General features: G+C 34.6%; 1 long non-coding RNA gene across 1 annotated transcript; it reads right to left on the minus strand.

The window, feature by feature from the left end:
• Nucleotides 1-274: 274 nt before the first annotated feature.
• Nucleotides 275-12,333, minus strand: LOC127868933 (uncharacterized). Its single transcript, XR_008044322.1, has 7 exons — nucleotides 12,289-12,333; nucleotides 11,057-11,352; nucleotides 9,680-9,893; nucleotides 8,069-8,171; nucleotides 7,621-7,720; nucleotides 5,926-6,042; nucleotides 275-4,790 (listed from the first exon to the last, which is right to left on the minus strand). It is a non-coding gene; the product is annotated as an uncharacterized LOC127868933 (long non-coding RNA).
• Nucleotides 12,334-12,953: the final 620 nt, after the last annotated feature.

The raw sequence follows: 12,953 nt of genomic DNA on the forward strand, positions 1-12,953 counted from the left end.
TAAGGTTCATAATCACATAGACAGATAATTGTTTGAAAATGTTACGCCGGCGGTACCAAATTCCAGCAAGGTATAATCACACAGTAAAAATCACACTGAAAAAAAGGAAGATAAACCACTTTTAAATGTTCAAGTTCTTAGGTTCATAATCACAACAGATAATTCTTTGAAAATGTTACGCTGGCGGTACAAACTCTCAGAGGATCATAATCAAAATGTTACGCCGGCGGTACAAACTCCCTAAGGTACCAATAGTAAAAATCACACAAACCACTTTTAAATGTTTAAGTTCTTAATTTAATAGTAAATTATACAAGTAATGTAAGTACAGAACACACACAATGATATAACCCTTAAAATGTAACTGAAAATGTTACGCTGGCGGTACAACCTCATAAATGTTCATAATCACAACAGATAATTCTTTGAAAATGTTACGCTGGCGGTACAAACTCTCAAAAAGTACACAATGACAGATAATTGTTTAAAAATGTTACGCCGGCGGTACAAACTTCCAAAAATGCATAATCACACAGAAAAAATCACACTGAAAAAAGGAAGATAAACCACTTTTAAATGTTTAAGTTCTTAGGTTCATAATCACAACAGATAATTCTTTGAAAATGTTACGCTGGCGGTACAAACTCTCAGAGGATCATAATAACAACAGATAATTCTTGAAAATGTTACGCCGGCGGTACAAAACTCCCTAAGGTACCAATAGTAAAAATCGCACAAACCACTTTTAAATGTTTAAGTTCTTAATTTAATAGTAAATTATACAAGTAATGTAAATACAGAACACACAAAATGATATAACCCTTAAAATTTAACTGAAAATGTTACGCTGGCGGTACAACCTCCCAAAGGTTCATAATCACAACAGATAATTCTTTGAAAATGTTACGCTGGCGGTACAAACTCTCAGAGGATCATAAACACAATGACAGATAATTGTTTAAAAATGTTACGCCGGCGGTACAAACTTCCAGAAATGCATAATCACACAGAAAAAATCACACTGAAAAAAAGGAAGGTAAACCACTTTTAAATGTATAAGTTCTTAAATTATTAGCAAATTATAAAACAAGTCATAACAAGGGCTGTTTGTAAAACATGCATGCCCCCCATATGGGCTCTCCGTTGTAGTGACAGCCATTGTGTGAATATGTTTTTTGTAACTGTGACCTTGACCTTTGACCTAGTGACCTGAAAATCAATAGGGGTCATTTGCAAGTCATGATCAATGTACTTATGAAGTTTCATGATCCTAGCCATAAGCGTTCTTGATTTATCATCCGGACACCATTTTACTATTTCGGGTCACCGTGAAATTGACCTTTGACCTAGTGGCCTGAGAATCAGTAGGGGTCATCTGCAAGTCATGATCAATCTACCTATCAAGTTTCATGTTCCTAGGAATAAGCGTTCTTCAGTTATCATCCGAAAAACATTTTACTATTTCGGGTCACCGTGAACTTGACCTTTGACCAAGTGACCTCAAAATCGAACGGGGTCATCTGCGAGTCATGATCAGTGCACCTATGAAGTTTCATGATCCTAGGCATAAGCCTTCTTGAGTTATCATCCGGAAACCATTTTACTATTTCGGGTCACCATGACCTTGACCTTTGACCTCAAAATCAATAGGGGTCATCTGCAAGTCATGATCAATGTACCTATGAAGTTTCATGATCGTAGCCATTAGCGTTCTTGAGTTATCATCCGGAAACCATTTTACTATTTCAGGTCCCCGTGACCTTGACCTTTGATATAGTGACCTGAAAATCAATAAGGGTCAACTGCGAGTCATGATCAATCTACCTATCAAGTTTCATGATCCTAGGCATAAGCGTTCTTGAGTTATCATACGGAAACCATTTTCCTATTTCGGGTCACCGTGACCTTGACCTTTGACCTAGTGACCTGAAAATCAATAGGGGTCATCTGCCAGCCATTATCAATCTACCTACGAAGTTTCAATGTTCCTAGGCATAAGCGTTCTTGAGTTATCATCCGGAAACCATTTTACTATTTCGGGTCACTGTGACCTTGACCTATGACCTAGTGACCTGCATATTAATAGGGGTCATCTGCGAGTTATGATCAATCTACATATCAAGTTTCATGATCCTAGGCCTAAGCGTTCTTGAGTTACCATACGGAAACCATTTTACTATTTCAGGTCACCGTGATCTTGACCTTTGATCTAGTGACCTCAAAATCAATGGGGGTCATCTGCGAGTCATGATCAATGTACCTATGAAGTTTCATGATCATAGGCCCAAGCGTTCTTGAGTTATCATCTGGAAACCACCTGATGGACAAACCGACCGACAGACCGACATGTGCAAAGCAATATACCCCCTCTTCTTCGAAGGGGGGCATAGTAAATACAGAACACACAAAATGTTGTGTAAATTTTCAATCAGTGAAATTTTCAAAATAAAAAACAATACCAGTATACTAATATGTACTCAATCCACCAGTCAGCAGGTCAGAAAATATATATTAAATAGTGGGAATGATTCCATATTATTTATGTCACACTTAAATTAGTTCTCAAAATATACTAGTATTAAAAAATGCTAAACATTTTTTTTTAACATGTGAAGTCATTATGAAAAATTAAATATTTAAATAAAACAATCTTTACCGCTATTACATGTATAACCATTCAAAGTTCTTTAACAGGTGCAATTGCTGCAATTTGTATTTTCATTACTAAACAATTCTGTCACAATTTTAGTATGTATTGTAAGGGCAGAACTTTATTGTTTCTCTGAAATACTCAAACATCATATAGGACATACAAAATAAAACATTGGTAATCACAAATTAACAAAATCAATTTTAATTCAGCATATTAAAATGAAGACAAGTTCATACAAAGCATTTCTAAACCGAAATCGAAAAAATGTTAGAATAATGCACATGAACACATTCACAGTTACAATGGCTTACAAAGGCTGACTGAATACGAATTGTTCACCATTAGAACTTATTTTCTGTCTAGTTTCCCAAAAGATCTCAGGTTATTTTAAGATATTAAATTGATTGCAACAGTAAGAAACGTGAAATCTCTTTAATTAACTTTTGTTTATATAGCGAAAGAAATTCAAAAATAGTTTTATTTAAAATAATCTCATAAACCATTCTAACATATAAACTGTTATATACAAGTCCCATATTCTACTGACCGAAATGACATAAGAAGAATATGACCACCACCACTGAACAAAACCAATAATGAAAAAAGCATATACCTAAGTGAAAAGACAAGTTCTCATCAAGCATTTCAAAATGGAATTCAAACATTCTTTGGATAATGCACATAAACAAAAGTGCAGTAAAGAGAATCAAATTGTTGATTAGGGAATATTCAATTCCAACATTAAACTGAAGAAAAAGATGTAGAATAATGCTTACACTTGAAATATGATCATCAGTGTGATGTAAAATTCATGTTGTTTTTTTTTACTTCAAAACAAGAGTGCCAAACTGTCACAAGATACGCCCGTTCGGAGGTTTTGGACACCATGCTTAATGCTTGAAATGCACTAAGTGACCTCGAGACCTAGTTATTGACCCGGCATGACCCATATTTGAACTTGACCTAGATATCATTTAGATGTAACATCTGACTAAATTTGGTGAAGATCAAATGAAAACTACTTCAATTAGAGAGCGGGCACCATGCTAAATGCTTGAAATTCATTATGTGTCCGATCGTGACCTCGTTTTTGACCCGGCATGACCCATATTCGAATTTGATCTACATATCATCTAGACTCAACTTCTGACCAAATTAGGTGATGATCAGATGCAAACTACTTCAATTAGAGAGCGGACACCATGCTAAATGCTTGAAATGCACTAAGTAACCTTGTGACCTAGTTTTTGACCCGGCATGACCCATATTCGAACTTGACCTAGATATCAACTAGATGCAACTACTGACCAAGTTTGGTGAAGATCGGATGAATACAATTTGAATTAGAGTCCGGACAAAGTGGCGCCGTTGAAAATGCACTAATTGACCCTATGACCTAGTTTTTGACCCGGCATGACCCATATTCGAACTTGGCCTATATATCAACTAGATGCAACTGCTGACCAAGTTTGGTGAAGATCGGATGAATACAATTTGAAATAGAGTCCGGACAAAGTGGCCCCTTTGAAAATGCACTTATTGACCCTATGACCTAGTTTTTGACCCGGCATGACCCATATTCGAACTTGGCCTAGATATCAACTAGATGCAACTGCTGACCAAGTTTGGTGAAGATCGGATGAATACAATTTGAATTAGAGTCCGGACAAAGTGATGCCTTCCGCCCGCCGCCCGCCGCCCGCCGCCAAGGGGTTTCACATAATACGTCCCGTATTTTATACGGGCGTATAAAAAGGGCAATCATTTGCATGATTTGATAAAAAAAAATGAAGCTATCAGTCTCACAATTTGATTAAAATTATCTATGCATTTTTTTATAAAACAGAAATTTCACACCATAAAATTTAAGTTAATTCCATAACTTGACAGGGAAATGTCTTAGTATGAGAAACCTGACTTCAATCATTCAGAAAAATAACATGAAGTGCCTTAATATGTACTCTGGTTGCATATATTGATAACAACATTTATTTTAAGTTCACGACATTTTTAGTCTTGAGAAAATAGGTATAGCTTCTAGATGTGGCAATAGGATGACCTTACATCTGTCCCACCTCTCTCACCCATGAGGACCTCACTCTACTAACTCCATCAGAGTACTGGACTGAACACTCTCCTGAATAAAAGACATCTTGAAATGTAAGAATTTGAATGCTGTTATACAGCCAGGCGATATGATAATCATATGGTTATTAATTATGTCTTTTAAATTATAGCATTAGTACTCATAGCAATTGATACTGCAGAGTTAAATGTACAATGTTTTGCTGGAAAACTATAGTTTGGTACTCACAATGGGATATATAAAGAAACTGCATAAATATACCATTCATGTTTTCATAGCCAGAAATAACCAATATGATTGTCAATTTGAAATATCAAACACAGTTGTTGTGTGATGTGAAATGTCTTTGCATGTTTAAATTGTCACTTACATAATTAAAGGGTGTCTGACAGACAAATCCCTGCTATAGGTTCAATGAGTGAACGGGAAAAAATTGCCAAAACAAGATGGACTACAGCAATTCATGAATATCTGTTTAAGTTGAAATGGTACAATTCACTGCTTATGAATAAATTGTACAGCAATATGGATAAGTAACATAAAATCTACACAAAATAATAACTCTCTTTAATTAATTTCAATCGCCAACCCTCACGATATGAGTGGCAGTTCTTGATGATAATCATTCTGTATTTTTATGTTTAATGAATGAGAAATGAATAAGGAGTTGCACAACAAAAAAGTGTGACAGACATTACTGCAATACCAAACGCCTGTGGTGGGGTATAATAAAGCAGTTAGTTATTAATAAAGTTATGTAATATATATATATATATATATTTCACTATGATTCTAAAAGTGTACCTTTCAAGCAAGGTGTTTTTAAAACTAACAGTCACTTTACTAGTTGAAAATATGCATGCTGTCAGCTTTTGACAAACAGACAAGAACAGAAAAAAGGGTTTATATGTTGAGTTTCACAATATAAACAAGATTATCATTGCATGCAATGCAAAATTCCCCTACTGGTCAAATACCATTACAAAATTGTCAGCAACATTGTCAGTGTTGTTTTGATATATCCTATAGTTCCCTCTGGGCATACCGGTAGGGAACTTACAACTGATAATTTATTCACAGTAATTAAAGCTTAATTTTGTACATGGTCAGTATCATATGGGATTTTGTTCATCTCACTTGAAAATTGTACATTATTCGTAAAATATTTTATTATGTTTAAAATTACCGTTAGCATATTTTCGGATCAATTTGGCCGGCAACCATTCCTCTCGTCCGTCTTCAAATCTCCAGAATGCTTCAATTTCTTTGTCCTTTGATGAATTTTCCTTGGACTTCGAGCAATCTGTTTTCAGATAGAATAAAAGACCCTGAACTGAATTGATGAACTACCAACCATGAGCCATCTGCAGACAGTGTCATCCACTTGTCCGAGTGTTGGGTAGAGAAGAGGAAATCATTAGTAATAGTATTACGGTTAACTGTCCATGTAAAGTAAATGTTACCAGTGACACTCCAACACTCAATGTTCAAAATGGGGCACACATTTAGCAAAATAATATCAAGGTTTATCTGCCATTGATATATATGTTCACTTTGTGACAATAAACAAGAATACTTGACTATGACCAAATATCTATTTCCATTTTTTATAGAAATTGTCCTCAACAATAGGGTCAATAAACAATGAAATTTACAACATGAAAATGGGCCATAATTATGAGAACAGGTTATAAAACTAAAACTTTAACCCATTCTCCCAAGTGTGTTCTTATCTTTATGAGCCCAGCTCAAGTTTTAGGGCCCATGGCTACTGGACTCTCGCTAATTCATAGCCCTAATGATTCAATTTAGGCTTATTTGCCCTTGAGAACTGAGATGCATTTTTAATTGGTAAACATGAATACCTAAGTTGAACCAAATGTCTTTGACAGTCTCTGAGAAATGGACCATAAAAAATGATCATCTTGATAGTACAACTATTCATGGTTTTATTTGGGACAGGTGACAAGTTGAGCAGACCACCGTGTCGTCATCATTTTAGCACATTTTTTAAAATTATACCCAAATTATGTATTTCAATGGGTGAATAAACAGTAAACGGTAGATAAATTGTGAAAACTGTTGTTTATGTCTAAATCTTAGGATAATTGTGGGAAAGAATACTTCTATTAGCATTAACTTGACAATTGAATAACCAGAAAAATTTAATAGAAATATATTACAGAACATGTAAAAACAAGTGCTGTTTGTAAAACACGCATGCTCTCCAAATGGGCAGTTCATTGTAGTGGCAGCCAGGCCATTGTGACCTTTAACTTTGACCTAGTGACCTTAAAATCAATACCGGTCATCTGCCAGTCATGATCAATGTACCAATGAAGTTTCATGATCAAGGCCTAAGCATTCTTGAGTTATCATCCCGAACCACTGTGACCTTGACCTAGTGACCTGAAAACAATAGGGGTCCTCTGCCAGATGGACCGACAAACCGACCAACAAACAGACCGACTGACATGTGCAAAACAATATTCCCCCTCTTCTCCGAAGGGGTGCATAAAAATATTTATTACATATAAATCAGGATAACTCACTTTTGATCAAGTGTCAATGTATGTCAACTTATATCTGATCAACTGTCACTGGTGTCTCAAACAGGGTCTTTATGAGGTTATTTGGTACTTGAAGCCTGGACATTTGTGTCTATGCCTAATAACTAAAACTGCATATTCAGGTTTAAAAACATTGAAATATTAGGCAAATTAATGGGGTTGGCATAAGAAGATGTGTGTTCACTCAAAGTGGTCTTAAACCAGTTTTTGTGAATTATTCTAAACTCTGTAAGTCAAGAAATAGTTATCATTTATAAAAAAGATCCATTCATTAAGTGTTCAAGAATATTATTAGAAATATATGCACTTACGCTCTGTCAGTTGACGCCTCAATTCTGAGTTTTCCGTTTCCAGTTTGGAACATTTGTCCTTCATCATTTGAAGCTCATCAACTACCTTGCTGTACTTCTCCTAGAAGTACAAGTTAATATATTGATCTATGAGCAGACCCTTTTTCTGCCGATTTTAATAGTAGTTTCATGTTCCCCCCAAAAAAAAAATTCTGAATTTTTTTTTTTTTTTGCCATGCAAAAAAACTTTTTTTATTCTCACAAGGAAAACTGAAGCACAACTTCCCAATTTCACAGGTAATGTTCTCAAAATGCTTTTTCAGGCTATTTAAAAGATCAAATACTTTTTCATTTTAACATCATTTACCTGATTTCCAATCAAACACAAGGCCTTTCTTAATACTTGCATTATTTATTTATTTAATTGCTCATGTTTCTGTTACACAAAAAAGGAAATTAATTAACTTACAAGGAGTCCCTCAGAAGTGTTTGAACATTCCTCATTGGCATCATCTTCCAGGTCAGTTTGCTTTCTTTTTTTTGTAAGTGGTCTGGATCCCAAAAATTCCTTTCTAAAAAATATTCAAAAATTAACTTCAAATATATACAACACCAACATGTTTTACATTGTCTGTGGCTTCAGGGCTTTTTTCTTTCTTTGGGACCCACGGTAAAATGGCCCTTTCCCCTCGGATTTTTTTCCCCTCAGCAGGCAAATTTTCCCCCAGACTTGATTTTTTCCCTTAAATTTTTATTTTTTTTAAACTTTAAATTCATAAGTTAACCTGATCCAGTGTAGAAATTAAAACATATTGCATAATTAAATTATCTGTTGCCTTGAATTTGTTATAAAAACAGCAAAATATGTTAAATTGATTATTTAAGACTTTCCTTATTTCCGCCAAAATCCGGTGTTTTGCGTGATTTTTCCCCCAAATTCAGCATTTCGCACGATTATTTTTCCCCTCAAAAAAGGCCAGGCCCTTTCCCCAAAGTAAGATAAAAACCCCTGGGCTTTAAAATGTCCCGCGACACAGGTGCCTCAACATGCTTGTGAAATTATAAAAATGAAAACAGAGCAAATATAACAACCCCTTTTTTAAAAGGTACATAAAGGACATACAGAGAAAATACTTATTAAAACACTGTTTGGGGTTAACCAATCAAGCAATGTAAGAAAAAACTTACATACACAGTACATAGTACTGTAAAAGCGTTTGAGCACCTGTCCCAAATTAGAATTAGTAGTATTCATAACTCGCACAAAAAAAATCATTATTTTTAATTCTACCATGGCAACTTCTTTGCTATTGACATATTAGGAAGTTTTGTGGTTGATTCTGCAACAAAACACTTACGGCTTTGAATGCTTTGAAAGTAGGTTTATAAATAACCCAACATTTTATTTAAATTGTAATGGCATATTCATGTATATATTTAATCCGCTGAAATGGAGGATGGGGGCTTATATAAAAGTTCTCATTTATTACCTTGAAATACAGGTTAATTATAAATACAAACCGGTAAGTATTTAAATAATCAACAATGAATTGTTCTTAATTTGGGTTTACACAAACAGTGTGTTGTTCTGTTGTTGCAATCAAGCCACTCATGCAGCACCGTAAGGGTTTAATGTCTTTGCATCATTACTGCAATAACTAATGCCTACCAGTCTATTATTTCTTTAAAAAAATTAATATTCACATTTACATTCTTTCCTATAATAATTCAAATAAGATGATACCCTTCAGCTAAAGACATTGAGTTTAAATAAAATGCAGTAAATTTGGTTGATTTTTGACAAAGCCACTGTCAAATTATTTCATATTGTGCCTACTAATGACAGAGTAGCTCTCTAGACAAGCATTGTCCGGATTAACAGCACAAAAAACATCAAACAATCATTGTGACAAATATGTCAAGATCACACAAGGCAGGTCTGACAAAATTATGCCTGAAAATCATCAATTGATAAATAAATAAGCTTGTTCCCATGACACCACTCCCACTTGCGTTATAAGAAATACGATGAAAATTTTAAAGTCTGTTACAGTTTTGTAAATTCACAATTAATTCTTACATTTTGTTGTTATATTCAGCTAATCCTTTGCTTCGCAGAATGTTCAGACACGACTCAATATCCTCGGTTGATTGAATTTTCAAGAGTGGTCTGAAGAATTTTCAGTGATCTTCACTGAATCACCCGAAACTTCCTCCACAATGGCCCAAACTCTCTGTTCAAGCCGAGCCATCTTAATATGCAGTCCATACGAATTCTGGAATCTTCTGATGTCCTGTAAATCATGAATAATGATAACCATTCAGTATACAAAACTATAAATAATAACGCTTTGCATAATCACCTTAGAGGACTGTCCAATGTAAAATATTGGATATATTTTTTTTATAAACAACTGGTAGCAAGATGAGTTGCAGATAATTGGTCAGTAACCACATTTTAACTAACTCTTTGACCTGTTAATTCTTTCAACAGTGAACAATGCCCATTATATTACTCCAAATATTGTACACAATTGGATAGCAGAAAAGTCAAATTTGAACAAGAGTGCCAAACTGTCACAAAGATACGCCCGTTTGTAGGTTTTGGTCACCATGCTCAATGCTTGAAATGCAGTAAGTGACCTCTAGACCTATTTATTGACCCCGGCATGACCCTTTTTTGAACTTGACCTAGATATCATTTAGATGCAACATCTGACTAAATTTGATGAAGATCAGATGAAAACTACTTCAATAAGAGAGCGGACACCATACACATGAAATGCACTATGTGACCTTGTGACCTCATTTTTGACCCAGCATGACCCATATCCGAACTTGACTTGCATATCATCTAGACACAACTTCTGACTAAATTTGGTGAAGATCAGATGAAAACTACTTCAATTAGAGAGCGGACATCATGCTTAATCCTTGAAATGCACTAAGTGACCCGGTGACCTATTTTTTGACCCGACATGACCCATATTCGAACTTGACCTAGATATTGTCTAGACACAACTTCTGACCAAGTTTGGTGAAGATCGGATGAAAACTATTTCAATTAGAGAGCGGACACTGCTGTGGATGCCGCCCGCCAAGGGTTAAACTATTATAAAGTCTCTCAACGTGCTTGCTTTAAACATAGGATTGGTATTGCTTTTTGCAGACAATTTTAATGTGCACCAACTATGTTAAGATTATAATATTGTCAATGCCTACATAAGTACTTTTCATCAAAATGGTGTTTATTTATATTTATTAAATGTCAATCATTCAACAGTCATTCATAAGTTAGCAGGTAGTCAAATGCCAATCCAACTGATGCCTCTTGTTCATTGATTCAAATCTAAATAATTCAAAGAAAAACTGTTTAAAAGGTGTCTTGGTCAAACCATACTATATAAGCATGAGAATGCACATTTCAGACCCTTCCATTATATAAGAATAACTATACCTTCACATGAAAGATGGAAGACAGAGTTTCTTTCCAAGCCTTCATATCCGTTGGTGACATGTGCATTGATGGGCGAACTTGTCTCATAAGCCTCACCTTGTCAATGAAGCTTAGAGGCTTTTGCTTCTCCTGCAAGCAAACATTGTGCTGCCAACCCACCGTCAAGGCTGTGCATGTTGACAGGGCTGAATAAATATTCATTTTGACTGTGGTTATAGTTGCGAGACCACGCCTTAGAAGACCCTGAAGGGCTTCCCTTGTGTGATTCCCTCCAAGGGTCTCAACCTGTCCGGCACCTGCAATTCCATGATATCATTGTAAGTTGACAAAATGCAATGTACTAGTTTAACAGAATAAGATCACCAAGCAGCATTTAGAATATAAAAAAATCATTATTTCACCGGTCTCTAATAGTTAAATACTGTCTTAAATCTGCTCATCATAAGTATATCTCTATTTTTATATTTAACCCTCTATAACGCTCAAAATCAACAAAAATTAGTAAAGTATTTTGTAAAACCAAAACAATCAGTGTTCCTTAAGCAATAGCCAAAATTCAACTCTAGATGTGGTATAATTACATAGATCTTTGAAGAAACAAAATGCTTGTTCTTATTTATTTGTGACACAATTTATTCCTTTTTATTTTACTGCAAATAGATCTATTCTTAGGAAACAGAAACACTTAAATGGTACCCTGTTAGTGTTTATGTGCGTATGAATAATACATATTGTTGTGGGAAATGAAGATGGCATTATATATGCAAAATAATAATAAAAACGAGCATCTATTTTACCAGACCACATCTGGCATTGAAAATTCGGCAATTGTCTAAAGTAAAATGAACACCATGATGTTGTGCAAAAAATTTGACAGTGTATCCCTTGTATATATGTATATACTATAGTATAATAGAGTATTTTTTACCTAAAGATCCCTGTGAATACAACAGCCAGGACAGATTTTGAGGGCGCGCAAAGAATTTAGAGGGATTTAATAAAGGCTATATTCTAAGGAACCAAATATTACCAATATTAAAGGTAGCTTATTAGTTATATTTTTAAACATGTTGGACTAGAATCTAGACAGACTCAGACTGTCAGAGACGAGCAAAATTCTCTATCGATAAATCTTCCACCATTTTGTTTTAGTCTTTCCCCGGTTTGAACGCCCCAATGTAAAAAGTTACTCAAATATGCATCAAGCGAAAACGTGTTATATTTAGTGTTACCTTTCCTTCGATTTTTATCCATTTCAAATGTTATGTTTTATTAACAAGTTCATGATTGCTCTTTTTTAAATGGCGTCCCAAAGATATTGATTGGTCGCTTAAAGGTTACTCAACACGAATAGTTAAACGAACACCCTGACCATCTCCTAGCAGATTTGTCGTTCGTCCCCTAATTCACCGCTGTGAAAGAGAGTGACCCCTGGCATTACGTTCTACACTAAAGCTTATATTTTAGTAACAAACCACATGATAATAAGTTTTCACTATGACAAATATATTCACATATTAAATACTACATATCAAGTAATATACGAAAATTAAGATGCACACAATAGTAAACAACCTGACATGCTAAGTACAAGAGATAGAGATTATCATGCATTTGTTAAAGTAAACCATGCGTGTTTAAGTCAAAGAAAGTAAGATATAGAAGGAAAATATAATTACTAATTTAAGTAATAAAATTTAAAAGATTATTCAATCATGTATATTTCACACATAAAACATTATAATGAAAGTATATTTTACTTAATAATGATATAAGTTACATATTAAATAATTTCCTTAGATGGAAAAATAGCAGGATAAAAACTTATTAAATTGGGACCGGGAGGTGTAGGACATTATGCGGCAAATGTCTTAATGAGCTCCCTCTTCATAGTTCC

Source organism: Dreissena polymorpha, chromosome 2 (assembly GCF_020536995.1).
Source record: "Dreissena polymorpha isolate Duluth1 chromosome 2, UMN_Dpol_1.0, whole genome shotgun sequence".
NCBI lineage: Eukaryota > Metazoa > Mollusca > Bivalvia > Myida > Dreissenidae > Dreissena > Dreissena polymorpha.